We start from the raw sequence: 27,843 nt of genomic DNA on the forward strand, positions 1-27,843 counted from the left end.
TCTTTTTTTTAAATGCTCACTGCATGTCTGTGAGGCATAGTTGGAATTGTAGTACAGATTATGATCACAGTTTTCCATGTGTACCAATACATAAAATCATAACCCCAGTCTGTATACATATCTCATAATGACCATCAAGTTCAGAATATTACAAGCTTTCATAAAATACCTTACTTAATATACTTTTCTAGCACAATCATTACAGTATGCTATTAGTTGGTTTAATTGCTCATTCTGAGGGGTTAAACCTTCTGTTCTCCCCAGAGTGTGTCTCGACCCTGATTGTCATAGCTCCTTAACAATGCTTTCACGATAAGGCAGGTTTTCCAGTCCTTTTAATCGTTCTGACGGCTCATCCCTGAACTCTCTCGAATTATTTTCAAAACCCTTCCTGAAATGGGGACACCAGAACTGGACATAGTATCTCAGTAGCACCAATGCCATATACAGAGGAATATAACCTCCCTACTTCTACGCAGTATTCCCCTGTTTATATATCTAAGGATATCATTAGCCCTTTACCACACCATTGCAATGGGTGCTCACATTCAGCTGATTATCCACCATGAAACCCAAGTCTTTATCTGAGGTATTAGTTCCCATGATAGAGCCCCCTCTCCATCCTATAAGTTTGGCTTGCATTCTTTGTTCCTAGATATATGAACTTAATTTTGGCTGTGTTGAAATGCATATTGTTTGCCTGTGCCCAGCTTACCAAGCAGTTCAAATCACTTTATCACTGACCAGTCCTCCTCATTATTCATTTCTTTTCTTTTCTTTTTTTTTCAAGTTCTTGATAAAAATGGTAAATACCATGGGACCAAGAACAGAGCCTGTGGGATCACACTAGAAACAGTCACTCAATCATTGCCCGTTTATAATTACATTTTGAGACCTTTCACTTAACCAGCTTTTAATCCATTTAATGTGTGCCATGTTGATTTTATATCATTGAAGTTTAATAATCAAGATATTGTGCAGTACCAAGTCAAATGCCTTGCAGAAATCTAAGTAAATTATACCAACGCTATTACCTTTATCAACCAAATTTGTAATCTCATCAAAAATACAACTGATTAGCTTGACAAGACTTATTTTTTTATAAATGTGTGTTGATTGGTATTATTGATACTACCCTCTTTAATTCTTTATTGAGTCCTGTATCAGCCATTCCATTTTTTTCCTGGGATCAATATCAGGCTGACAGTCCTCTGGAACTTCCCTGGTGTTCAGAGTCTTGATGATCAACATTTAATGATCCAGAGATCTTCTTGGCTAGCTCTTTTAAAGCTCTTGGATACAAATTATATGTCTAGACTTTAGTAGCTGTTGCTGAACATTATCCTGAGTTACTGTTGGAGTGGAAAGTATTTCTTCATCATCACCATCATATGATAAACATGAATACATGATCTCCCCCCGCCCCACTATACAGAAGGGAAATGTTTATCGTAACATGCATATTTTATTCCATCAATTGCTAATATAGCATTATAATATGGAATATATTGCAATTGAATGCATAACAAGTGAGATTAGCAGAGCTGCTTGAGTTGTAACCAAGTTAGTATAAATGAGAAGGGGCTTCTGAGAGTGTGTACTGTTTGAGGGCCCCAACTTTGGAATTTTCTTCCCCACTTTGCTTCAAGTATAGCCTGACATTGGTGACCATCAGGGCATGTTGCAAAGCTTATATTTTTTCCCAGGCATTTGAAAATGGGGCAGGGAAGGCTGTGTAAGCGTGGAGGATTGTTGAGACATAATGAAGTTTTTAAGTTTCCTGGCTTATTGCATAGCCATTCCATACAATCTCCCATTGACTTTAATGGGAGTTAGAAAAAGCAACAGGATTGGTCCTGGTGTATGTCTGAGTCTGAATATGTATCATAGTAAAATCACCTCCATAGCACTAGACAAACATTAAGTGTGACATTTTCCCTACCAGGAATGGTGTATAATCTAGCGGTCAGATCCTTCCCTTTGCTTCATTGAGGAGAGGAGCCAGAAGAGTTGGAATGTGGTAAAGGGACACAGAAACAGTTCCCCGGTGTGCTCTACCACCTTAAAAACCCTTACAGAAGCCCCTCTGCTGGAGCTCATTCACATCAAGCCTCTGGTTTCTGTGGGGTTGGATAGGGGAGCGGCCAGACTCTGTAGCATGATCTTCTACTGACCCCAAAGATTTGTAACTGGAAATGCACTCACAAATAATGCTGCTGTGGACAGTATTAACTTCCACCAAGTGCTACTATGTAGCTGTAGGGGGAGACCATCAATTTCTTTGTGGAAAGCATTGTGGTGCCAAAGGGAAGAGATGCCAACAGGGCTCTTTGTAGAGAGGCTAGAACTGGTTGAAAAATTGGAACACTTTTTGCAAAAATAAATAAATCACAATAAATGTTTCCTGGAAGATTCCCTGGAAAATGTTCCTTCCAGCTCTAGTGGAGGCACAAGGTTTCTATGAGTATCCAGAGTACTGCATAGCGTGAAGGACATTTGCTGCACTAAGATGTACCCCAACTGTTTTGTGAGAGGGACAAACCCTGATGTCCCAGCTGAACAATTAGCAAGAAGCTCTATGAATTCCAACTCCCTTAGGTTTCTTCCCCTGTGTGAATACGACCAATGTAGAGGAGAATATGGCCGTATGACTATACAGTATGTATATGTGTATCAACAATCCTGACTAGGAAGACTGAATGAACCCTAGACCTCTGGATTTAAAAGCACACAAGCCTCTTCTGTTTGACGTTAAAAGTACCAAAAGCAAAGGAAGACTCTCAAATCTCTATATGTGGTCCAGCTACTAGATGAAGAAGGCATACTAGGTCAGTGTGTGACACATTTTGTATATTAGTGTGTGTGTGTGTGTATATATATATATTTATACATGCTGTTTGCATATATGTATATAAATACAAATACAAGCATATGTTTATGTATAGATAGGTCAAATTAGAGCAGATTCTGAGCTGCAAAAATCACATCTGTGCTTAATTTTATCTCTTCCGGCTAATAGTTCATGCCAACGTGTAATATGCATTAAATAATGTTAATTTCATTTTTCTATTACATATTCCCCAACTGTCTCTAATCTAATGCCTAAAAGCATAGTGGTGGCACTGAATTATCTCACAGATGTTGTTGAACAGGACATTTGCTGTTTCAGATTTCCTTTTCTTTCTTTCTTTTTTTTTTTTAACTTTCAGGGATACTTCTGTTTTTAAAAAAAAGTGGGGGTGGAGGGGGCTAAAAAGTTGTCTTCCTAAACCACTGGAAATTATAATGCATGTTTCTGTAAACTATAAAGCACTTTTTGAAGCTTGACTTGATATCCCCTATCTGACTTTTTTTGGTATAAACCTACTTATTTTCCAGAGAGCTGACAAATTATCGAATATAGTCATAAAATGCCAAAAGTACAATTAATTTCCAAGATGTTTAAGCCAGATAATTCCAAGCTAAATTATTATTTGATTTGGAAATAGTGAGCCTCAAAAGGTGCAGGATACTCAGCTCAGTGGATGGCTGAGGGAAGCGACACATACTCTACAACACCCTTATAAGTAAAACATCCATACATGCAAACACTCAAGAAACAACAAACCTGACAAAATGTAATTTGTTCCTGAACCACTACCTTTCATGCTGTAAATCTTAATTTGCGTGATACCCTAATGAACCATCACAAAAACTTTGAAAGAAACTGAAATTAATGAAAAGCCTGCTTAGAAAGTTGGGTATTCAGTGTAATTTCTACTAACGTTATCTTTTAACAGCATCTGAAAAGAAAATAGCTCAACCTCTACACAACTTTTTTTGCATTATATCATCTAACATTTTTCTTTACTGTCTTCATCTATTTTCCTAAAAGACACCAGCTAACCTCTTAAAATAAGGCTTTAATATAAGATATCAAAATATCATAGTTAAACATGTCCACGTCGTAAACTAATATCTGCTGGAAGTAATCATCCATGCATAATAAATAGAATCCACTTCTCAGAGTTATTCATTCAATTATTTGCATTTCAAGCTGCCCATCTCTATTTACCATTCACCAAGAACTGTGTTTAACAATTTCAGCAAATAGGAAAAAGAGAGATGGTTGCAAAACTTTGTTAAAATCTCAAAACAATAGTTTGATAGCTGATCCCTAGATGAACTGTAGACTACAGTTTTGCCATTTAATGTATGAGCTTATGATTGATGCATTAATAATGGACAATGGAAATCCAGAGGAGTGCTGGAGAATGGTAGAAGGACTTGAAATAGGGTATTGGTTACAATACAATTTAAAAATATGAAGCCCAAGAAGGGTCTGGGAAAGCCCTGAATGAAAGGGAAACTAGTGCATTTATAGTCTATGGCCCTCTGAGGGAGGGACCAAATGCCAGGAGGCCAGTCCAGCGTCCGCCTTATTTCCTACATAGTTTTTCTGCACATATCCTGTTTTTTGGAGGCCATGCACAGAGACCAGTTTTTGGTGTAGTAAATGGTTCCCATGATCTGTGCAGCGTGTATTCAAAATGTATTAGCTGAACTTGTGAGGCCTTATGCTCAACTTAATATTATTTATTTCTCTGTTTAAATGTAATGTGTTTTGCTGTGTTTGTTGAAGCCATGTCGGTCCCAGGATATTAGAGCGACAAGGTGGGTGAGGCAATATCTTTTATTGGACCAGCTTCTGTTGGTGAAAGAGAAACTTTTGAGCGGCACAGAGCTCTTCCTCAGGTTTGGGAAAGATGCTCAGTATCACACCTAAATAAAAGGTGGAACAGATTGTCCCTTTCCCAGACCCGGAGAAGAGCTTAGCATAGCTTGAATGCTTGATCTTTCACCAACAAAAGTTGGTCCCATAAAAGATATTACTTCACCTACCATATCTGTGGATGTAACAAGATTCTTTTGAATGCTGCATCTGATCAGTTCCAAAATTTCAGGGAATGTTGTAGACAATGGGTAGAACTATATTGATTTGGAGAAAAATCTGAAAACCAGGAGGGAGGAAATGGGGAAACACTGAGGCCATCTATATTCTAAAGCCACCATTTTAAGCATCTCTGCAATTGTCTATAAATTAATTGGTGCCATCAGCTAGTTCTTGAACATCTTCCTATAATAATACCTGAGCTCTCCCCTTCCTCTAAAGATTCTCTTCTGAGGAAGAGCTCAGTGTAGCTCAAAAGCTTGTCTCTTTCATCAATAGAAGTAGGTCCAGAAAAAGATGTGGTCTCACCCACCTTTTCTCTCTCACATCCTCCCAGTAGTGTAGAATATGTTGACAATCTGAATGACTTATCTCACCAATAGAAAGAAGATAATAACGGTGGGGGATGGAGGAATTGTAGAGAAGGGAGGCACACAAAGCCCCTGGTAGGACGGGGGTGGGCGGGATGGGCGACTCTGGCATGGGAGGACAGGGGTCACACACAGTCCCTGGTTTGGAGGGGGGAAATGAAGACCCTAGTATAGGGGAAGCAGGGAATTGGAGTACACACAGGGTCCCTGGCTTGGGGGAATGGGGTACACTGACCTGGGGGAGGGAAAATGGGGGTGCACACAGCCTCTGGCATGGTGGAAGAGGGCTGTGTGGGGGATTGCAGAGAGTCTCTGAAATAGAAGGGGAGAGGAGGGTGGCATGGAGCAAGCATTTGGGTGAGAATGGAGGGATTCAAGGAACTCGTATGTGCAATAAATTAAATCTACTGAAGCAGTAAAGTGAGCAACCTACTTTTATACACTAAACAAAGAGTGCTTTATTTACGAGTGGGTTATTCTGGCCTCTGCTCCAAGTCTCCCCTCCCTGTCCCCCCCCAGTATCCCTCTAGCTGTGCCTAAATCACATGATCAAGCCTTATATGGACAACATACAGACTAAAGGTCAGTGTTCTTGTTGTTGTTTTGCCACATTTACTAATGTTAATTAGTAACTTATTCCATGATTAGTCCCAGTGTTTTCAAAGGTGCTACCAGTGGAGCAGGGACTTGTCTATATTTTAAACACTACAGCAGCGCAGTGGTAGGGCTTCAGTGTGGGCACCACTATGCCCATGGGAGGTGTTCTCCCACCGGGGTAGGTACTCCACCTTCCCGAGAGGCGGTAGCTAGGTCAATGAAATAATTCTTCTACCCGTCTAGCACTGTCTAAACTGGTATTTAGGTTGGCTTACCTATGCCACTGGGCGGGATGGGGGGGCTGTTTCTCACGCACCTCCGAATCACAGCGTTATGCTGACCTAATTTGCTAGTGTAGACAAGGCCTAAAATACTACTCACCATGTTTTCGAGTAGCAGAATAGGGTCTTGGTGGGGACGTGAAACAGGTTACAAATGTTTCTGAAAAAAAAAAGTAATACATTTTTCCTTTTTTGCCTTGTTTTCTCATATTTGTGTTTATTTTAGTTCATTAACTAATCTTTGTCTACTGTTGGGTGTCCGATTCGTAGTACTTAGAAAATGCTTGTTTCTTCCCTAAACCCTTTCCTAATTCCAACCTGGTGGGGGGGGGAGGGGGAGAGGAAGGGGTTGTTTGGTTTGGTTTGGTTTTTATGCTTTTTCTAAACTATTGTTTTCTGTTTACCTTGTATTTATTATTTATTTCTTGTGGTTTATTTTTTTAATTTTGATTTTACTAGCTATGATTGCCATAGGCTGGCTAGCCCTTTAAGGTTGTCAAGATGAGCTGTGCTGGTGATGAATTAGCTACTCCCCCTCTTCTCCCCAGAAGATCCTGATCAGCTGGGGATTAGATGATTTGGGGCAATCAGTAGACTCAGATGGGAAGAAGCTGGATGATTTCCCTAAAAGACTGAAGAGAACTCAGTTGAGGGAGAGCTGCAGGAGAGTTGACAGGACAGCTGTCAGAGGGAGGGTATCTCTTGTAGCCTGCTCTGAAGGAAGAGGGTAAATGGAGAGGAGCAAACCCTGGAAATAGCCAATCCCCAGTCAGAGAGATATGGGTAAGGATCTAGCCTGGGAAAAGGCAGCCAAGGGGAAGGATTTCAGGGAGCAGGGCCCTAGTGATTAGCTGCTTGGGGAAGATGTGTCTCCAGGGAGAAAGTCCTGGGAGACAGTGCTCTGTAAAAAGCGTGGGGAAAAACAATTCAGAGCCTGGGAGGGCAGCCAAGAAACTGTAGAAAAATGAGCCCAAGAAGGCTGATAGTCATGTCCCATTACATCCTCTTTACACTTTTGAGAGTGGAACTGAAGATGAGTCCAGGTGGGGTGGAAGAGCTTGTGTTTATTTCTTTTTGATTTGCAAGACATTATTTGGTTTGGATGTTGGTTATCCTGGAATGGGGGTACAGAAGTACAGAACTGTATGTGAACTGTTAGGAGGGCCAAGTTGATAGACTAGACCACCGGAGCTGTAAAAAGGAGATGAGGTGGAGTCACTGTAATGCTGGTCTTGCCAGGAGGATGTGCCTCCAGGATAGTGAGTCTATAACACTGATACTTTTATCTTTTTTTTTCTACCAGAGTTCTTCAATTTGAGAGTTTAGTGAATTCAAGATTTCTGATTTCTTTATTAAAAATCTATCCTAGTGGTGGATACTATTAGACTGCTATCAGATTTGAGCAATTTTTAATCCTTGTACCTTGTGCTTATGACTTTAAAATACAGTATCTTTATATTGCTATAAATTATTTGTCACTTGATGCAAAGTGGGATTCCTCACAATCTGAAGTGCAGTTAGTCACTGTATAGTATATGCAAACTTCAGACTAAGCATTCAGAATATGACCTGCATCCGAGTTCCGATTCTGCCAATGATTCTACGTTTGTTAGCTACTTCATTTAAAGTCAAGATCTACAATTATTTCTCAGAAAGCAAAGTTTTTAAATTAAAATTTAAAAAAAAATCTTTTGTTTACTTACAAATTGGTAACATCACTTTTTGATCCTCTCATTAGAGGCCTGATACAAAGCCCACTGAGGAGTCTTTCCATTGTCTTCCGTAGGCTTTAGATTAGTGTTTGGATAAACATTGGATAGGAAATCTTCAGTTGCAACAACCTTTACTCTTCAATTGGGGATAAAAGTTTATTGTGAATATGACAAAACATAGACAATAAGTTTAGGAAGTGAGTTAAATAAGAGACAATTTCAGATCCCTCTCTACGGAGACCCTGAATTTAAATTTTCTACTGAAGAAAAATACCTTCATGATGATCTATGATAAAAATACAAGAATTGTATGGGAAGTAAAATTAAAAAAGCAGTGTGAGTCAAAAAGCAGGTGCTAAATATAACAACTTATTTAAACTAAATACTAAGGGCTGCCTAAGCCTTGTCATGTGAAAGTACTAAAAGCACAAAGTGTAAAGAATTATCACAGCTTGCAATTATCAGTATAAGAAGATTAAATGGCTCAATTCGTTTCTTTTCTTTCCTAAACTGAGTTTATCTTCATTTACACAGTAACCATAGAGCAAGACTGAAACTTCAAAGGCAAATGTTATAATGTTCCAAGCTTCATCTTTAAGGTTGCTTATTTTTTACCATTTTCCCTTCCCCTCTCTGAAAAGAGAACCTTTGTATAACCAAGCATATAATTTTAAGAAAATAACTTAAATTCATTGTGTAGTTGAAGTTGCAGGTATGTAACTGTAGGAAGGATAGTCTTGAAACAGAGATGTTGATGGGTTTTTTTAATCTTTGGAATTTTGGTAAATTGTTTTTCATATTCTGCCAAACTGACACATTTAAACTGTTGTATGGCAATAATAGCTGAACAAGTGGTAGATGGAGCAACAATTTTTAGTCAAATTTTGCAAAAGTGGCATGCATTTTGGGTCCCCAAAATGAAACCCTTTAAAGGGGCCTGATTATCAAACTTGTTGACTACCAATTCAATCTGCTGAGTCTCCAACGTCTTGAAAACCAGCCCCAAAGGGATTCAAGATAGACAGCCAAAATCTAAGGCCACTTTTGAAAATTTTAGCCTTAGTGATTTGCATGTGTGGCCTTTTTACTTGTGAATGTATTTAGGCATGCCCCTACTGTGGTGAGCGAGTGTTAATGCTATATGGAATGGAAAAGTTGCTTCTTAAAATAAATACCAGGAAGATAAAAGTACAGGAAGTTTCAAGATATTTGTGCCTTGTGGGAGGGAAGTGTCAGGACTGAAGAATATGCCTGAAAATTATCAGTCAGGAAAGGTAAATTCCCTTTATAGTAAAATGTTCTACAATATTTAGTTCAGGTAACTAACAGAAACTTGGCGATACAAATAGTCATTAAGTTAAATGTTGTACTCTTCTCCCCTTTTTATTAGACTGCAGTTATGATGTTAACAGCAATTCCTGAAAGAATGTGCTGTGTACACAATGTTTATTGTATTCTCAAACTAACCAATGGGAACAGCTTCAAACAGTGAAGCTACAGTAAACTTCTTCCATCTTCCAGGCACACTCTATTCATCTTTCACTCCAAGGCAAAACTAAATACCTATCAATATATAATACATATTTATACTTAAACAATACTGGCTAACAATTCCATACATCTCTTACATTAGAACATTTTAATTTATAACTAATTTATCTCTCTTCTTGAACTATCACTGGTATTTGAATTTTACTTGCTTGCCTTACCTTCACTAGGAAATTTTATTGTGGTTTAAACTTTAATGGTGAAGTTGGCTAACACAGAGCTGACTGGCCATATAGATAAGGACCTGTGTACAGTATCATGTCAGCCAGTCATGTGTAAACCTGGTGTTTATCCATGGAGAACTGACATAATGCTGAATGTGACTTCTCCTCATCTATGCTGGCTGTTGTGGTCAGCATTGTATCGCTCGACGCAGTTTAAAAAATAGTTAAATTTTCCAGTGAAGACTAGTCCTCAGAGATCTGTGAGAAGCCAATGCTTCTCTATTTACTTAGAGACTTACTTCCTTCTCCAGAGTTGTCATTCACAGGTTTTCCTACCATAATTAGCAATCCAGGTCTGTATTATGATTAAAAAACCTGTGTTAAACACAAATCATAATAGTGTGTTTATATTAAGAATACATGGATATTTCAATGGAAATACAGATTACTAGAATCCCTTATGATGTATGTTGTTAAAATGCTAAAAAAGTAGAGGAAAAACTCATCCTAAGGAAAAGATCATCAGCTGGTATAAAATCAACATAGCTCCATCGACTTCAGTGGAGATATTCTGATTTATATTAGCTGAAGATGTAGTCCTAAGTATCTGATACAATTTAGCAACATCAACTTGCACATTGCAAATTTAAAGAGGAGTTTTAACTAATAAAATATAACAAATGAAAACAAAATAGAAAGTGACTTCTCCTCAGGCCAATTTATGCCTCCATATAAGAGCCCTGTGGAAATTTTCCACAGCTGCCAAGGGGGTATGCATCAATCCCTATATTTTCTTTTCAATGTAAATCTTTCTCAAGATGTAAAACAGACTCTTCCCAGTGTAATGACGAGGGTGAGATTCACGTAGATTCTCCCATATGTTTCTATGTACCTGACTTAGAATCCAGATGGTTGAAGTTAAGTTACTTTTAAGAGTTAACGCTTCTGGAATTTGACGATTTATCTGAAGGCTTAAAGGTGGCACAGGGCAGACTTTACTCTCTACTCTAAGCCTCCCAGTATCCTGAGGTTAATTACTGACTGACTATGGGCTCTGTACTCCATGCAAGATAACAGTAATAAAGCTGAAAAATAAGTCGGTCTCTCAACTCGTCAGCTTGGCAAAACCTTAGTCTTGTATGTCTTCCGTTATTGACTTGGATAATACCTCTGATTTAGTCCTTCCAAAAGTAATAATTGAACCTCTGAAAAGATTTATTTCAAAGCTCTGGGACTCCATATGTCTCACCTATCTTTGCTACCTGTGGAGTTTTAATATTCTTTCCCTTTTGGACCCCATGAAAAGACACTGCAGATTATGTTTTGTATTCCAGCAGTTGCAGCAACCTAATCTTTCATGTGGATTAAAGAGTCACAGTGGCTTAACTGAGACTCTTTTCGGAGTAACCCTAATACTCTTTTTCACATTTGCTCTATTTCTTCCTGTTCTTAGCTCCGGTGAGCGATAGCACCAGAAAGCTAATGTTATAGCCAGGATGAGTACTCTCTCTCTATTGTGACAAATGGAATGAACTTCGAGGTGTTCACCCTCTATAGAACTCATCTTAACCTCAGTCTTGCAACTTCTTGGGAAAGTTAGTACTTATTATGTTCATGGGAACTTCATTGAATTGTAGTATTACAACTGAAGGAAACAATTCAGATCAGTGTGATCTAATATGGAACTGAGGAAAAGAGTGGAAATAATCATTAGATGTTGAAGTTAATTCTTAAGTAAAATTGTCAGAACTATAAAATTAAATGTGTAGATGAGACTAGTCAAGTGGCACCTTTCAGTGGACCAAGCAGTAATTTATAAATATATTATAATTGTCATATCAGCATGATCAGTGGTTCATCTAGTTTGGTATCATGTCTGCCAGTGGTGAATGCCAACTGCTTTAGTGGATGGTGCAAACATTATTTTTTTTACCTGCACCTTGGTTTTGATAAGTTTACAGTAAATATTTGCTACTGTTCATTCAAAATTTGCAATATTTTGATTGGAAACATTGGTCATTTGTTACATTTTTGTCCCTGGAGGTGAATGTGACTTTCAGAATTGGGGTTCTAAAGTGGAAAGTGGTGGATTTTGAATTCATAAACATGTGCGAAGCGGTACTCTGTAGGAGAATACGTCATGGACCAGGTGCCCGTTGTGCTAGGCGCTGTAAAAACACAGACCAAAAAGGTGTTTCTGGCCCCAAAGAGCTTATAATCAAAATTAATACTTCTGAAGAATATTCCCTTATACAATTAAAACTTATTTTAAAATTCATTATTTGCAAATATCCCTGATTAATCTGGCTCACTAATATATTTCCAAACAGTGACCCAAAAAACAGGAATATGAACATTCATTTTAAAATCCAGATTTGTATGTAGTGAACAGTTACTCCCATATTCAATCAGATCTTGACATTTGTATTGATTTTCTTTACATAAAATGATCATTTCATTATTTTCTCATTCTCTCTTTTTTTCCCTTTTTTCCTTGGCATGTGCCACCTCATTTGGAGCACGGGGGAATGGTGCTTTCTTTGGGGTCTTAAAGCAAATCCATGTACTCTTTATATGCATCTACTCTTTATTTTCTTTTGCATGTTCTGGCCAAATTTAGTCGTATGATACATTATAGTGCTTTCATTGACTTCACTGGGAGCTTCATACATGCATGCCAGAGAGATTTAGTCAGGGGAGAGAGCATTTAAAAATAGCAGTTTACTTCTCACAACAATCTACTTTGCTTCTCTTCTCCTTTCTATTCCCTCTCTGTCAATATTCTTTATCTTATCTGTTCTCCCTTAAAAACATGTTCAAGATAATGTTATGATGCAGGATCTCATTCAGCAGCAGATGGTTCATTTTGACAATATTATGCGATTCCAAGGGAACAGAACTTTGCATTTATCACCTGTCCAAAACAGGGCTGCCTGGGAGACAGCATAGGTAGTTCTTCCAGGCTCAGGGTCTGTGCTGTGTTGCTATGAAAAAGAGGTAAAGACTCTCCTTTCAGTAAGTAGCTCAGGCCTGTGCTTTTCTCCTGAGGGCAGCCAGTGCTTGGGTTAATGCTGGAGACACTGTGTAATGAATTCATATTGCAATGCCTCCACTAGCACAGAGAGCTCTATGTGCAGTCCATACACATCAGGAAAGGAGCAGAGAAGAGGCGTGTTCATAAAAGAAAAAGTGAGAAACGTACAGAGGTGGGGGAGCAAATGAGGGAAATCAAATTGTCAGTGGGGGCAGAAACAAAGGTGGGGAATAGAGAAGGGAAAGAAGAAAAGCACCAAAATGAGCCCTCTTGGAGGAAAACGGAAGGACTTGGCTCCAGAAGTAGCCTCAGAGGAGATTAGACTGAAACTTTCAAAGATGCCTTTCAAATCTAAATGCCCATTTCCCACTGAAATTCCCTATGCAGCCTTGAGAATCCCAGCCCTTGTTTCTGCTCCTTGCTCAGGGTCCAGTGCATCTAGCTGTAGCCAAAGTTCATATTTCCATGTCTACTTCAGGCTAGTGTCCTTAGGCAGCAAATGGCAGAATTAGAGCTTGGAGTTGAAGGGAACAGTTGACTGCACTACAAGAATGTAGATCAGTAGTTTAGAAACTGTTTTTTCTTCTTTGAAATGATGTACAATATTTTTACAAAATCCAAAATCAGCATGACACACCTGTGGTTAAAATTAAGTTCAGAATTATTATATAATTATAATAAAAAGTAACCTGCTATATTCTAGTAACTGTCTTAAAGATTATCTATTACCTTTTCAGTCTTCCCAATTAGATTGAAAAGGGGCAAACAAACTGTTATCTGAATCTCACTGAGCAGATCTAACTGGAGTAACATTCACTTTGTATTTCTTGTGCCTTTGGTATATGCTGCTTCACCATTTTAAACAAAAATTGAAAGAAGCTGGTATTTGTTGTTAACATGTTGCAGATCTGATGCCATTATACTATAGCATCTTGTGAGTACTTTGCTATCAAAATAATGGTTGTGTGAGCAGCTGAGGAACCCTCAGTCAAGGGAAGACAAAACTTTGCTGTCTCTATATGTAAAAGTTTAAGATTTTTAAACTTTTCAAATACCAAAACAAAAAGCCTTGTTGAGAGACCCCAAAGTGTTGGTAGATTTGGGTCCTGATTAGCCTTGGCTCTCCTCAGATCAATCTACTTTCTCCCTAGGAAGAACTTGCTCTCTTCCAAGAATTGAGGTAATGTCTTGGGATGGTAAAAAGTTGACTTCCTTACCTGCATAGAAGGGATGCTAATTTACTCTGCCAGTCACTGCCCAGAGTTTATACATCTGCTAGAGTCCTCCAGTATGCTTACGAAAATGAGAATTTGTCTCATTAAGGCCCTGATCCCTGCACCATTGAAGTCAATCAGTATTTTGTGACAGACTTCAGTGGCACAGCAAGAAGCTTTAGATTTCTTGGGTGAAATCCTTGCTCTAGTGAAATCAATGGGAGTCTTTCACCCCTTGTGTTTTTTAAAAAGCCTTTCTTATTTATAGTTTGTTCTTGTTTCAAATTGCAAGGATGTCCTGCTTCAGTCTGTACTTTACTAGCCATTAGCTAGCTGCAGATTCATTATTTTTATTTGCTTTAGCAGGAAGTCATGTAACATAACACTGGGCCTGATTCTTCATTGTCTTGTGTAGTAATTTACTTCAGTTCAAAGTGGGTGTAAAACATTACCCTTCTAATTATACTCAGTTTGCCCTGGAGTAAATAACTATGCAAGGTTCAGGGCAATGGAAAATCATGCCCATTGTGTGTACATTGTGTCATCTGGAAAAAAAAATTATAATAAAAAATGAACAATTAACACCAATGTATGGTACACAGTGCTGTGTGGAATTTAAGCAATGCATGCCACAGAATACAGGAAGGGAAGTCTTTCAGGTTTGAAACAGTACTGTAAAATGTATACATTTAAGAATATGTGCCAAATGTTATACCATACCTCTTAGAACACTTCTTTTTTTTTCTTTTTTTTTTTTTGAGGTGTGGAATTTGTGCTTGTTAGAAATATACATTGGTATAGATGTGTTTACATTTTAGTACATTATACAGATTGACAGGATCTTCTGATTTGTCCTCATAAGTGCAACTTTAAAAAAAAATACAACTCATTTTTACTTTTACTTTATTCTGGTTTTATTTGATTTGGTTTTAATATAATGAATTATTTACTTTTCCCCTAATTTTATTTTGATTTTTACTCTGGTTTAATTTATTCTCTGGTTTAATTTATTTCACTTAGTCTTAGTTTTCATTCAAAATCTGTGTTATTTTTCCTTAAAAAAACCTTTTCCATTTCCCTTACCCTAATTGTTCTTCTGTCAAAGATTTCACTCTGTGCTTTTCATTTTTTCTTGCATTTTATTTTCTACCAATATTAGCCACCCATTTTAAATTATTTTCCAGAAATGTTTAATATGGTTACATATAAATAGTTTATGAAAACTTTAAACATATTCAGTCCCACGTATATTGACAAGCACATAAAAGGGAGAGGGCCCGCAGTACTGTGTAACTCAGGGGCAGATGTACAATACCATAACAATATCAGTTTAAAAGGAAGAAGGAATGCATAACTGTTCACTGAGATGTGTGTTGGAAGGTTTTAGGAATTCATAGCCATTCTACTGGAGAGGATTTTTTTTTTCTGGATTAGACCATTTATTTTAACAAACAGATGAGTCCTTAAGATGAGCTGGATGCTGCAACGGCAGCTCTCTTGGGCTACAGGGTAGATATTCCAGTCTGGCCTTCTGCATCATGACAGGAATGATTTCATTATCCTTACACCATCTTTATAGATGGGTGTCAAGTCCAGTCTTGACATCTTCAGTCATGATAGTTCCACATCGTTCCACTGTTGAACTGTTAAAGTAATAAAGGTGTTTGTGAAGAACATGAGGAAATTGCTTTAGATTTTTATGAAAAGTATGTGTGATTCAGTTTCCCCACTCACTTTTCCTCGTAACCCACTAGATATGAAGGGATTAATTTTCTTACTGGGATGGAATAAGTAATGATGTGTCTGGATGTGAGTCACATAGACATGTCTACATTGGCGTAAATGGAGTGTGAAGAATTGTAAATGTGAATGGAGCTATCCTGGAGATATAATGGAAGACAACAACTGGACCATTAATTTTTAATGATATACTGCCCTCCCTTGGCCAACATGAAAACAGTGTGACTGAACTTACAACAGACTTTGAGAGAAAAAACTGAGGTGTGAGCAGACTGTACTTAGTGCCTCCCAGCACTGGGGAGTCAATCTAGGGTGACTGGGGGAAGGGAGGAATGTTTTGCTGCAAGCAAGCAATCTCCCGTCGCTGTAACATACATAATCAGTGGCTTCTACAAACATCATTATTTTTTAAAGAGAAGAATATTAGAGCTGAATAACTGGTTTGGGGTTTTTTTGTGGGGTTTTTTTGTGGGGGGTTCACTGGCTGAATCAAACAATAAAAAAGTGTCTCCGGTCAACTTGAAATGAACATTTTTCAGTGAACTGAACAAGTGGAAAATATTTCATTTCAGGTCAAAGAAAATGCTTAATTTAACCTGAAATTCAATGTTTTGTCTAAAAGTTAAACCACTTTTTAAAAATAAAATAGAAGTAAAATTCAAAAAGAGAAGTTCTTTAGAATAAAAGAAAAAAATCACAAGTCCTCCTGCTGAAATTGTTGAAACAAAACACTTTGGGGATTTTTTTTCCAGATTTTGTTTTTTAGACCAAAATAAATTGGCAAATTGAACACACATTCTCTCAAATGTTTTGATCAACCTGAATCTGCATTTTCTTTTTGGCAAAAAAAAAAAAAACCTCAGCTGAAAAACGTCACCCACCTCTATATTAGAATGACATAATAGACATACATAATGGGGCAACCTCAGGACTTCAAGTGATTTGGTTTGGACAATCATCCTTGTGTTCAGATAATACCAAAAGCCTTTCTGTGGAAATCAGTTGGGTAATTTAATTTCATTATGTGGGGCATTCTGTTGAGTTTTCCATTCTAGGTTCTTGAATACTAAGATGATCAGCATCATAACAATATTATTAAGTAAATAATAAATACTTGCTGGATTGACCAAACCAGAAATATTGTGAAGTTAGCCTGTTGTGCCATTTTGGTATTTTCTCTTCTGGTCTCTGCTAAAACAAGAAGTGCAGAGAGCTGTGAAATATTCTGTTGTTGTTTTGTGGCTTGGGGTTTTGTTTTAACACTTAAAAGTTAAATATTTTTAAACATCAAAAGTTTGGTGTTTGAATGTTGCTAAAAGTTTATGTGAAATATGTATTAGTACCATTTTACATGTGGGAAAATCAAATCAGAATTTGAGATTTGCCAAAGGCCATACAGTGAGTTAAAGGTTGGATTAGAAGTGAGGACTTACCGTCTTCTATACCTACTCCACTAGAGTACCCAGACTCTCACTGTCCAGTCTTCTGTCTCATGGTCCATGAAGCTCTCCTTAGGGGTCCAGAAAAGAAAATATTTTGAGAACTGTGTGAAGGATGCTAGGATGGAGATAAAATAATATGTTTCAAAGTGGTTCAGACTGAAAAGGCTGAGAATCTTTGATAGAATAATCACCTGAGCAGTGTATATATAACTGCAGAAAATGGGAAATCCCACGATTCCCCTTGTTCGAAGCAGCCCATCACATTGATCCCAGAAGCTCATACATGGGTTATGTTGGGATTATGGTGATGCCTCAGTATTTATGGTGAAGAACATTTAAACTTCTCCTGTGGAGACTCCTCATGAACAGATATCTGCTAGGAATTAGGAAAGCAGAAAGTTATTTGCATCATTGCTCCGAATTATTTCACTGAAGTAAGCATTCTATGTATTGTCTTTTTTAAAATTCTTAATTTGCCCCTTTTGAGATGTCTTGTGTAATGGGAAGAATGATATGAAACATACTCTTTCCCTTCTTTTCTGTACAAAACCTTTATTAACCACAAATTACCTGGGATTGCTGGGAATCCATTATGCATTCTTCATCTGAAATAATTAAAAAGGGGAGAGAGTGAGCAAGATAAAATGGTTATTACAGAAAATGTGAAAGGGAAATTAGAAGTCTTCAGTTCAGAAACAGGCTACTAAGACTGAAACCTAAACACAACCACTCTCAAGATTATTGTACTCATTATCTTAATGTATATAGGTTCCAAAAGAGACTGCAATTGTTGCCAGATGTATCGCTTCTTCTTTTTTACTTTAATGAATACTATCAAATGTAGTCCTAAGATTTCTGCTACCAAATAATATTCTTGAATAATAGGATGGCTAGTAACAACTTGATATTTCAGTTAGGTAATGTATTTTTTTATTTCTTTATTTAAATCTTATTGGGGTCTGAGCACTCATTAACTTTTTAAGCAAACATAGAGGTACATAAGTATGAAGTATGGATGTTTGATCCTAAAATTCAATTGACATGAAGACATGACATTGCACACAGGATTTAAACCAATGTTATTGGCAGAACAGAACCTCTTCATTAAAGTTGTTGCTGGTTTTAGCTCAATTCCTTTGGCTTCATCCCAGATTAATGCACCTGAGCTGCTGGAAATGAAAGGAAAGATCAGCAATGAAATGATCATTTGGCGAAGAAATAGAAACATTAACTGGAATCTCAAAAGCTGTGTTAGTTACGTTAAGCAAATGACCTAGTTACTATCAGCCTTAGTTGACCAATAATTAACACTGCAGTCAATGGTATCTACTATTCCATGAGAGGATGTAAAGTTCCAGGATCCGTAGGGTTTGGTTTGAATGTTTTCCAGTGTCACCCAAAAGTCTGTTGGAAACCCAACTATAAAAATTAGCCCAACTAGAGATTCATCTTCTCAGTTTGTGTTGGATAGTTTTGGCATTTTTACAAAATTAAATGAAATTTTCTCTCTAGCACAGTTCTTTCCATAACATTACTGTCATATTTTAAAAAATACACGTGTTATAAATTGTCATTTAAACATAGATGTGAGCAAATGGGGAGAAAACTAAATTGTCATACAAATTAATATAGGATTTCAAAGGTGTTTTGAGGAATCTTTTTATTTTCACAGTATTAGAGAGTACATTTTGGGATATCAGGGTTTTGCAGATTGATGTAAACTATAATACTATGAGCAATCAGACCAAATAGAGGGTTTTTTTTAAATGTATTAAACACACATGAAGAAAGGAGAAATTAATGTTAAACTGCCTGACAATCAGAAGTGAAATGAGCTTGCATTCTGAAAACTTTGCTTTCTCCTGCCTCTCATAATGGCCAGTATATTCTCCTGCATTTGAGCTGTTTTGCACTACTTTGCCAATGCAATGAGGCCCTGAACCCAGCCTAGCGAGTCACAAGAGTGTTACAGTGTAGCAGTGTCCTTTAGTGACACAGAACTAACACAGTTCCTGTGCCAGCACCCTCCTTGCAGCTCGTGTAGGGGGCACGGGAAACAGAAGGTGATCAAGGCTTTCCTATGTCCTAGTAATCACCCTCTGCCATAAGAATGAATTGGAGTCATTGGCAGCTGACATAGGTCAGCCTGAAAGATACTGTTAACTAACGTACAGGGACCAGCTTGGCTGGTGCAAAGCAGGCTCAGTATTGGTGGGAGTGGAGGTTGCCTGATTTTCAAAGGTGCTGAGCAATTGTAACTAGGGCTGCTCAAAAAAAATTCTGTCAAAACTGTTTTTTGACACAAATATGGGTTTTCAACAAAATGACACCTTTTGAGAAAAGTGTCTTTCTGTAGAAAATTTTAATATTTAAATTTTTAATTTTTAAAAAATATTTAATTTAAATTTCAATATTGAAAAATCACCCAAAATGATTTTGGCTAGAGCAAAATATTTCAATTCAAAATGCTGCTGTGATATTGCACTCTATATGATCTTATGAAAATATGCTAATGAGTGTGAATATAATGTAACTGGAATATGCTTCATGTAAAAGGTCTCTTGTAAGGTATCATTACAAAGCTTATAATCTACTGAGTGTGTTCATCGTATTTGTCTGTATGTATCATTCTTGTATCTGAAACTAGAAATATGAAATATTACTCTGAGGTCTGATTGTAATTATGCAAAGTGTGGGCCACTAATGGTGGCTTGGAATCTTGATGTCTCCCATTAACCAGGACAATTGGGTGTAAATGGCTCTGTTTACTTGTAAGTCTTCCTGTATACATGTCAGCTGGCAAGTGGGTAATGAAGTCTTACAGTGACATGTGATCATGTCACCTGAACTGGAGTCCATCTTTAACCTGGTGCTTTTCCATTGAGAAGGCGGGGGTGGGAACCCACCTTGTGCAAAAGTTATATAAGGGGGTGAAACAGAACAAAGGGGGGCTGCAGTCATGAGAAATCCCCTAGCTACCACCTGAGCTGGAACAAGGACTGTACCGGGGAAAGGAATGGGCCAAGACTAGGAAGGCATCCAGTCTGTGAAATAAGCCTATTGAAACATCTCTGAGGGTTGAGATTTTATCTGTATTCAGTTTTCTTACTGTATTAGGCTTAGGCTTGCGTGTTTTATTTTATTTTGCTTGGTAATTCATTTTGTTCTGTCTGTCTATTACTTGAAACCACTTAAATCCTACTTGTTGTATTTAATAAAATCACTTTTTACTTGTTAATTAACCGAGAGTAAGTATTAATACCTGGGGGTGGGGGCAAAAAGCTGTGTATTTCTCTCTATCAGTGTTATAGACAGCAAACAATTTATAAGTTTACCCTGTATAAGCTTTATACAGGGTAAAACAGATTTATCTGGGGTTTGGAACCCATTGGGAGTTGGGTATCTGAGTGCTAGAGACAGGAGCACTTCTTAAGCTGTTTTCAGTTAAGCCTGCAGCTTGTGAGGGATGTGGTTCTGACTTGGATCTGTTTGCAGCAGGCAAGCATGTCTGGCTCAAACAAGGCAAAGTACTGGAGTCCCAAGCTGGCACAGAAATCAGGCTCAGAGATAGTCTAGGCACATCAGGTGACAGTCCCAAAGTGGTTTCTGTGACCCAACCCGTCACAGGTGCCACCATGCCTCATTGGAGGAGTTATCTTTCAGGTGCCTCATCTCTTATTCTCCATCTCTCTTGCCAGGCAACATCTCCCATAATGCATGGTCAGGGATTCCTATGATTCACCATTCCTCTCATCATAATGAGGGAGAGTGGTTCATCAGATATAGCCAAGACAGAGAGCATAGGCCTTAGAGAATAGGTGTATCAGGCACTTGAACTATACCTTTCATGAGGCAGAGTGGTGCCATTTTGAATCTAAATATTTTGGGCTTTGGCCAAAATACTTTAATTTTTGATATTTCACCTACAAAGTCACCATTGTCTGCAGGAGAAAAATCTTTTTTTCCCCCCCGGCAGCTCTGCTCACAACTCTTACAAACTCCAGTTGGCGATATGGCTGCTTGATATTTCTGAAAATAAATTCCTAGATATCTCAAGTAAGGGCACCAAAATTTGGTGGCCCTTCTGAAAATGTAGGCATCTACCACTGACCTGTTGTGTGACTTTTGGCAAATCACTTAAACATATGTCTGTTTCCCCATTTGTAAAGTGGAGATAATATATAGTTATCTACCCCCAGAGGAAGACTGTGGGAATTGATTAATTAACAATTAATCAAACAATTAAACAATTGTCCAGCGCTTTGAAAATGCCAGCCCACATTTACAGGCTAAGTATTGTTTTGAGGTAATTCACCAAGCAGAAAGAATACAGAAAATGTGGGCTTCCGTCAACTGTTTCCAAATCCTATGAACCACATAGAAAGAGCAGATCTTTCTTTTTTGTTATTTCCAAGCAAAATTGCTCAGGCATGTGCAATAATGACACTACTTTGGTTCCAGGAAAATAGGGTGTACTCTATTGTAAGCTCATACGTGAAGAATTACCTAGAAAGAATACTTGTTTCTCACTTTCTCGTAGAAATCCTGATGAATGTGAATGTAGGCTTGGAGATGTCATTACATTGCTCAAAAAGTGCAAACACTCTCTACTGTCACTGTCAAGTTCTAGGTCTCTTTGCAAGTCAAATCCTACTTTATCAACTTCCTTCAGGTGTCTAAAGAACTTTCTTTGTATCCACATAAGGGAACTAAAATAATTGAGTAAATTATCTACTGGTAGAAATTCTCATTATTAATCTTTCACACTTCTCTCTCTGGGGTATTGTGTAAGAAAGAGAGTTTCTACCACTTGTTAGCTTTGTATTAAAAGTATCTTGTTTTATTAAAGATAATGTTTAAGCTTCTGTAAATATAAAACAGATATTGGGACCTGGCAGGTACCTGGAATGATAAACCCATGGGGTCTTCCAGAAGGCAGATATACAGAGTCTAGTACAAAATAGTGGCAGGTGTGATTAGGTGAGCAGTGTGATTAGAATAAACCCAGGTTTTTTGAAACATCATGAACCTGGGCTGATGTTTGTGAATTTGACTAGATTTCAAACTTACCCTACGTTTGAGTGGGTTCAGGGTTGTACCTGAAATTTTTGGCACAGCTCTGGAGAGCACTCCTATGGTATCTCCCAGTTGACTTCATTATTTTTAAGAACACAGGCACAGCAAGCCTACTCTAAAAAATATAGAAAATTACGTTATCTACAGGTTTTTGAACCATGCTATATTTAAAATATTGTTCAGAAAACCTGTAAATAAGTTTCCATTTTCTATGGTGTTCTGTAGAACTTTTCAGTACAGATGGCCTGGAAGTAGTAATCTATAAACTATACATTACTATACTATACTATAAATCAATCTTATTGATTTTATCTCTTTTAAATATTCAAGGAGATTTCCTTAAGGATATGAGAGGTTATGAAGATTCCAAGGGTAGAAAGATACTTGAAACTGCATACTATAAATGCAGCTAAACCTAGTTTTCTACTTTTCTATCAGTATCTCCTATATAACTCCCAGTTGGGTTGCCAGTTCTTCTGCAAACTTTTTTCTCCCTGGTGGCAAAATTTCAGGCCCATACTTGACTAATGGAGATATTAATTACTCATTTGGGTCCTGGTGCTACAGTGAGATTGCAAGGAGTTCAACTAAAGTCATTATGAATGTACACAGGGCAAACGTCTACTAATGTAGATCTGTGTTTCAGTTATAAACATAGGTGCTGGAACTGGGGGTTCTGACGTACCTTCTGGCTTGAGGTAGTAATGACCCAAATACATGGTTTCCGCCTTCATCATACCCACTATCAAAATTGTTCCAGCACCACTGCTTGTAAATGGCACTACATTTCAATCCCCAACTACATCCCCAAAGTTTTGTATTGCTAATCAATAGAGGAGGGGTTTCTGAGCTTCCTTGAACCATGGGCTAGCTTCTGCCCTTCACTCCACCAAAGTCCAACAACTAATTTCCCTCCCTTTGTCTGTCTCCCCAACTCCCCAAGTAAATAAATAAAAAGCAAACCCACATACAAACATAACATTCATATTAGAGGAGCCTAATCTACAGTGCAAAAGGTTTAGTGAAAAGTTTCCCACACAAAGCTGAAGTAGTAGCTTTGCTTTATACCAGTATTTTCCATATTGCAACAGCTATTTTCACCAATAGCACTACTTTGTACACAGAGGAAACAACAATAAAAATCATGTCAAACCAAAAGGGTGGGAGCCTGAAGGTTGAAGGCTGATCGTACCTGCACAATAAGCAACCTCAGGGTCCCACAATGGGAAGTGTTTGAGGAGTAAGAGAATGCACTGTGATGTTGCTTTTACTTTTTCATTTGTTTGCTTCTTTGATGATTTATGGTACAATATCTAGCCATGGATCTCTGAGCCTAGCTAACATTCTCTTCAACTGGAGTTTTGCACACAGATTGGTGGGTAAGAGGCGATCCTCAACTAAAATAAAGGTGTTAAATCCTCCATGTTAGGAGATGAATGCATGCAATGTATTTTGAGAGTGGAGAGAATCTGCTACAAAGCTGTTTCTCTTTTGTCGGGAACAAAGAGGGAATGACACCTTTGGAACCTGGGAGGGTTTTTTCTTCTTTTTGCTACCATTCACTTTTTAAAATATAATTCCCCTTATCATTCTTCCAACTATACCTGATGTCCTCCTTACACCAATCAGGAACACAGATATGTAATAAAATTAAGATAATTTTAGGGAATTTTGAAGATGACTTTGTTTGGGTTAGTCCTTGTATGAGACTTCTATAATCTCTCCTTTGCAATGTCTCTTCATTGTGATAGCTAAAAATATTAATCAAGTGGGGAAGATTAAGATTTTGCAAGATGAAATTGAACTCTGACATTCATCCTTCTCCATTGCAAAGCACACTTTTTTTTTCTTGGCTGAAAAGCAGTGTGACTACTGCTTTGTAGTGCAGAAGCTCATGACTCTGGTTGCCTGAAAAGTGTGGGTTAGGGTGCAATCACATGAGAGAGCTGTGATTGAAATCAGCATATAAGAACTCAAAAGTACTAGAGAGGAAACTGGTTTTTACTTTAAATATGTATCACAAAAATACCATATATGATTTTCCATGGCAGGCAACCACAAAATGTCCAGGTTCCACCCAGCCCTGTCCAGAGGATCTCAGGGTCACCTCTGAAGTTCTATCAAGCGGACAGTAATGAGATGTGCTACCTTCATAGCATGGGACTAGTTGTGGAAAGGTAAAGTTCACAGCTGACTGGATATTGCACTTGAATGAGAATATATCAAAGCCTATATTCGCAGTGGCAACAGTGTATTGATACTATCATAGACATGGCATACAAATGCTGCAGTACAGAGGAGTATTGATTTGTAGACACTTTTTTCTATACATTTAATTGTATATTATGGAACAGTTGAAAAAGATTTTTCTAAATTTACCCATCACCCATTCCCCATTCATCCCAGTATGAGGTTTATTCAAGATAGGGTAAGTCTGTCTTTTGGCTTTTTATTCAACATTGGGGACTGGGACTGAGGTTCCTCAGTGTGGTCACCTCAGACCAGACCCAGTCAGACAAGACACCAGGAACAAAGATGTATTCTGTAAGGAAACACAGAGCAAGATTACAGTCCAGCAGCCTCTTTTCTCCTTGCCTCATGCTCTCCCTGCTTCCATGATTAAAACTCCCTGCTAGAAGGGTAGAGGATACTACTTAGCAGGCACCAGTAAGTTCTCCCAACATGCAGCAGTTTGTAATCTATAACTTGTAGTCTCCACTGTTGCAACTGAAGCACACTGGACCTTTGGCTACATAAAAATAAGTAAAATATACTTTCCTGTGTGTACATGAACTAGGTATATGTGAGTATACACTTATAATCATTTACATTTTGCTATGGCTCTCTTCATAAATCGCCTTTCTTTCAAACTGATTGATTATATTATTTATTTTTAAAAGCTTTTTAAAATTACTCCAATTATTACATTTCTGGGCAGAGTGAAGAGACATCCACTAAATGTATTGACTAATATTAGCTCAAACAGCCACCAAACAGAATATTGTTACCCTCTTCAAAGAAAAAAATCTTTGTAAGTAGGTGAGCCTTACACTTGGCTCTGAAGGTCAACACATAATGTGTTTTACTGGATCAGCAGTGAGAATAAGTGCCATAACTGGAATCCCACCATTCAAAATCCCACCTCACTGCCATTGCTGCTGAGTTCAATCTAGGGACTGTTCAGTGAAGTACCCACCTGAGCTCAGTTTCTACACTTGTGTGTAAGGAAAGAGGGCGACAAATGGGAGTATGGGTGATCTTAAAATCAGCCCTGTCTGTGTGGATTTGGCAACATAACTTTTGCACTAAGCTTGAAATAATTGGCTAAGGCAATTAAATTTGGGGCCTCCAGCACCAAGCCAGCAAAGAAGTCGGTTAGTTCACAGAAGTATGAAGAAATAGACTACCATGTTTCCTATTTTAATTCTATTCTGGAATTTGTTGATTACTTAGTCACCTAACTACTAACTTAGGCCTTTGAAAATCTCCCTCAAGGTGAACATTCTATTGGAAATAGGACAAATCTTTACTCATTGTCTAAGTCCTTACTCAGGCAAACTCTTATTGGCAGGATATGCTCCATGTGTTTAAAAGGAAAAACATTTTTCCCCCCATGGCAGATGTAGTCATAAGGATAAAACGAACCTCAGACAAGTTTATTTTAATAAATGTAATCCAGAACCATTAAGGTGACTTATCATTTTGATCTTCCTTGCACTTACTGTAATTATAGATTGCTTTATGTTCCGTCGTCTTATAACCAGTGCAAAGTGATTTACTTTTTGGATCTGTTTTTTAGTGTGATGATGTCTTTGAGTATGCTGTCATCTGTGATAAGATTTTCTTTTGGGGCAGATTTTAACCTTGCTTTGAGACTTCTATATTTTAAGTCACAGGGTCATGTGATGCTCTTTCAGATGATAGCTTTATTTTATTGATGCTGATGGTAGCCAATTGTTTCCAAGCTAACTATGTTGTATTTGTGGCTGCTGTTGAAGTACCAAAGATCATGAAAATGATCCAGTTCTAAGATAAACTCTCAGTAAAGTGTATGTTTTATTTTTTTCTGTGAATGTAACACACTGGTAGTGTGTGTCATATCTCCCTCAAGTGGCTGCTCCAACACTGAAGTCCTGGGGAAAGCTGGTTTGGTTGGCATCAAGGCTCATTTTATCTGTACCCAATTAAGATGGATTGGCCATGTAATTTGAATACCTGAGATCCATCTATCAAAGCAGGTTTTATATTCTGAATTAAGATCCAGCAAATTATAAGTGTGGAGAGCATGTGAAATGCTTCAAAGACACTCTGAAACAAAATCTGTGCAAAACGAATATTTGATTAAACCTTTGAGCAACTGGCAATTGAAGGTATTGCATGGTGCCACACCTTATGGGGTCGGTGTCCACAACTTTGAGAATTGTGTGGAGAGGCTGGAAGCACAGTTCCAGGTATGGAAACAATGTGCAGCTCAATCGACACAACTAGGCAAATGGCTCTGTGGCCAGTTAAACATTCTTCTCAAATTGGTCTATGGAATCACACAAAGACCCACTAGTACAAAAGGATTGTCAATGTTTTCCTCAAAATCGAGGAAGTGCAGTTTTCTACTGCACTTAACTAACAGAGTTACTCCATGAGCTAAAGCAGTAGAGGTCTCAGGTGTGATGCTGAAGGTCCCAAATTCATAACCTGCTAACTCATGCCGGCAGTAATGTAAGGTTTATATTAACTCTTAAGTTTACTTGTGTTTTGCCCCTTGACTGGGGTAAATGGCTGTACAGCAGTTTATCCTGATGTGTACATAATTCCCATTCTTTTTGGGAACTACAGTATGTGAACATGGACATATCTTAATAGCTGAAACAAAACACCACACAGTCAATGACAAGCCTTAATGATCTACATACTATGCTGAGGCTTATTGAATTCTAACAAAAAAAATTCTCACTCTGCAATGGAATAATTCAGGCAATAACTTGTCACCACTGCTTGCTGAAGGGGGCAAACTGCTAGAATCTTCATTAAGCATATGCATTTTCTGCAATGTTTCTAGCAGTACATATTTTTGCATATATAATCCTTATGGTAGATTTGAAAATGTATTATAAAGAGAAGAAAATGGTTGTATTATGATTGGAAATATCCTTCATTAATACAAGTTAAAGACCATTTGACAATTCTTGATTTTTTTTAACTTTAATGTGACTATATTGCTCTGGGCCTTTAAACTAAGAAGAATACAGGGATTTTATTAATCTGACTTCAAAATGAAATAAAGTATTAATGAATGAACGATTTACTTGTCCTATTGTAAATTTCACTCAGATGTACCATTTACTTCTTGTAAAAGTTTCACACTTTTATTAGAAGAGTTGTTGTTTTTTTTTCCAGCAGGGCAGTCATCTATAAAATGATAAACTTGGTAAATACTGAGTCTTTGGAATATCAAGCTGAAAAGCTTGTCAGAAGAATCAGGACTTCCAGCTCTCAAACTGTTCCAGTTCACTGACTGAATCCATGGAGTAAGAACAATTTGAGCATAGGTCAGAGTACCGCTGTCGTTATTTTTATAGCAAGTTTCACCAGTGTACTCACTCAATAGTGATAGCTAGAGACTGGCAGAACAGGTTTGACATAGAGCAGGTACATACAAAAGTAACTGTTTGGCCAATATCTGATCTATCTGGAGATACTCATTTTTTCTATAGTTACATTAGCAGTAGAATAATTT

At 37.7% G+C, this 27,843-nt stretch overlaps 1 long non-coding RNA gene across 1 annotated transcript; it reads left to right on the forward strand.

Moving 5' to 3' along the window:
- The first annotated feature begins 5,953 nt into the window (after positions 1–5,953).
- On the forward strand, positions 5,954–27,843 carry LOC141992858 (uncharacterized). The gene is made up of 3 exons (XR_012640671.1): positions 5,954–6,076; positions 24,161–24,286; positions 27,507–27,843. It is a non-coding gene; the product is annotated as an uncharacterized LOC141992858 (long non-coding RNA).

The sequence above is a fragment of the Natator depressus genome, chromosome 8 (assembly GCF_965152275.1).
Source record: "Natator depressus isolate rNatDep1 chromosome 8, rNatDep2.hap1, whole genome shotgun sequence".
NCBI classification, from domain to species: Eukaryota; Metazoa; Chordata; order Testudines; family Cheloniidae; genus Natator; species Natator depressus.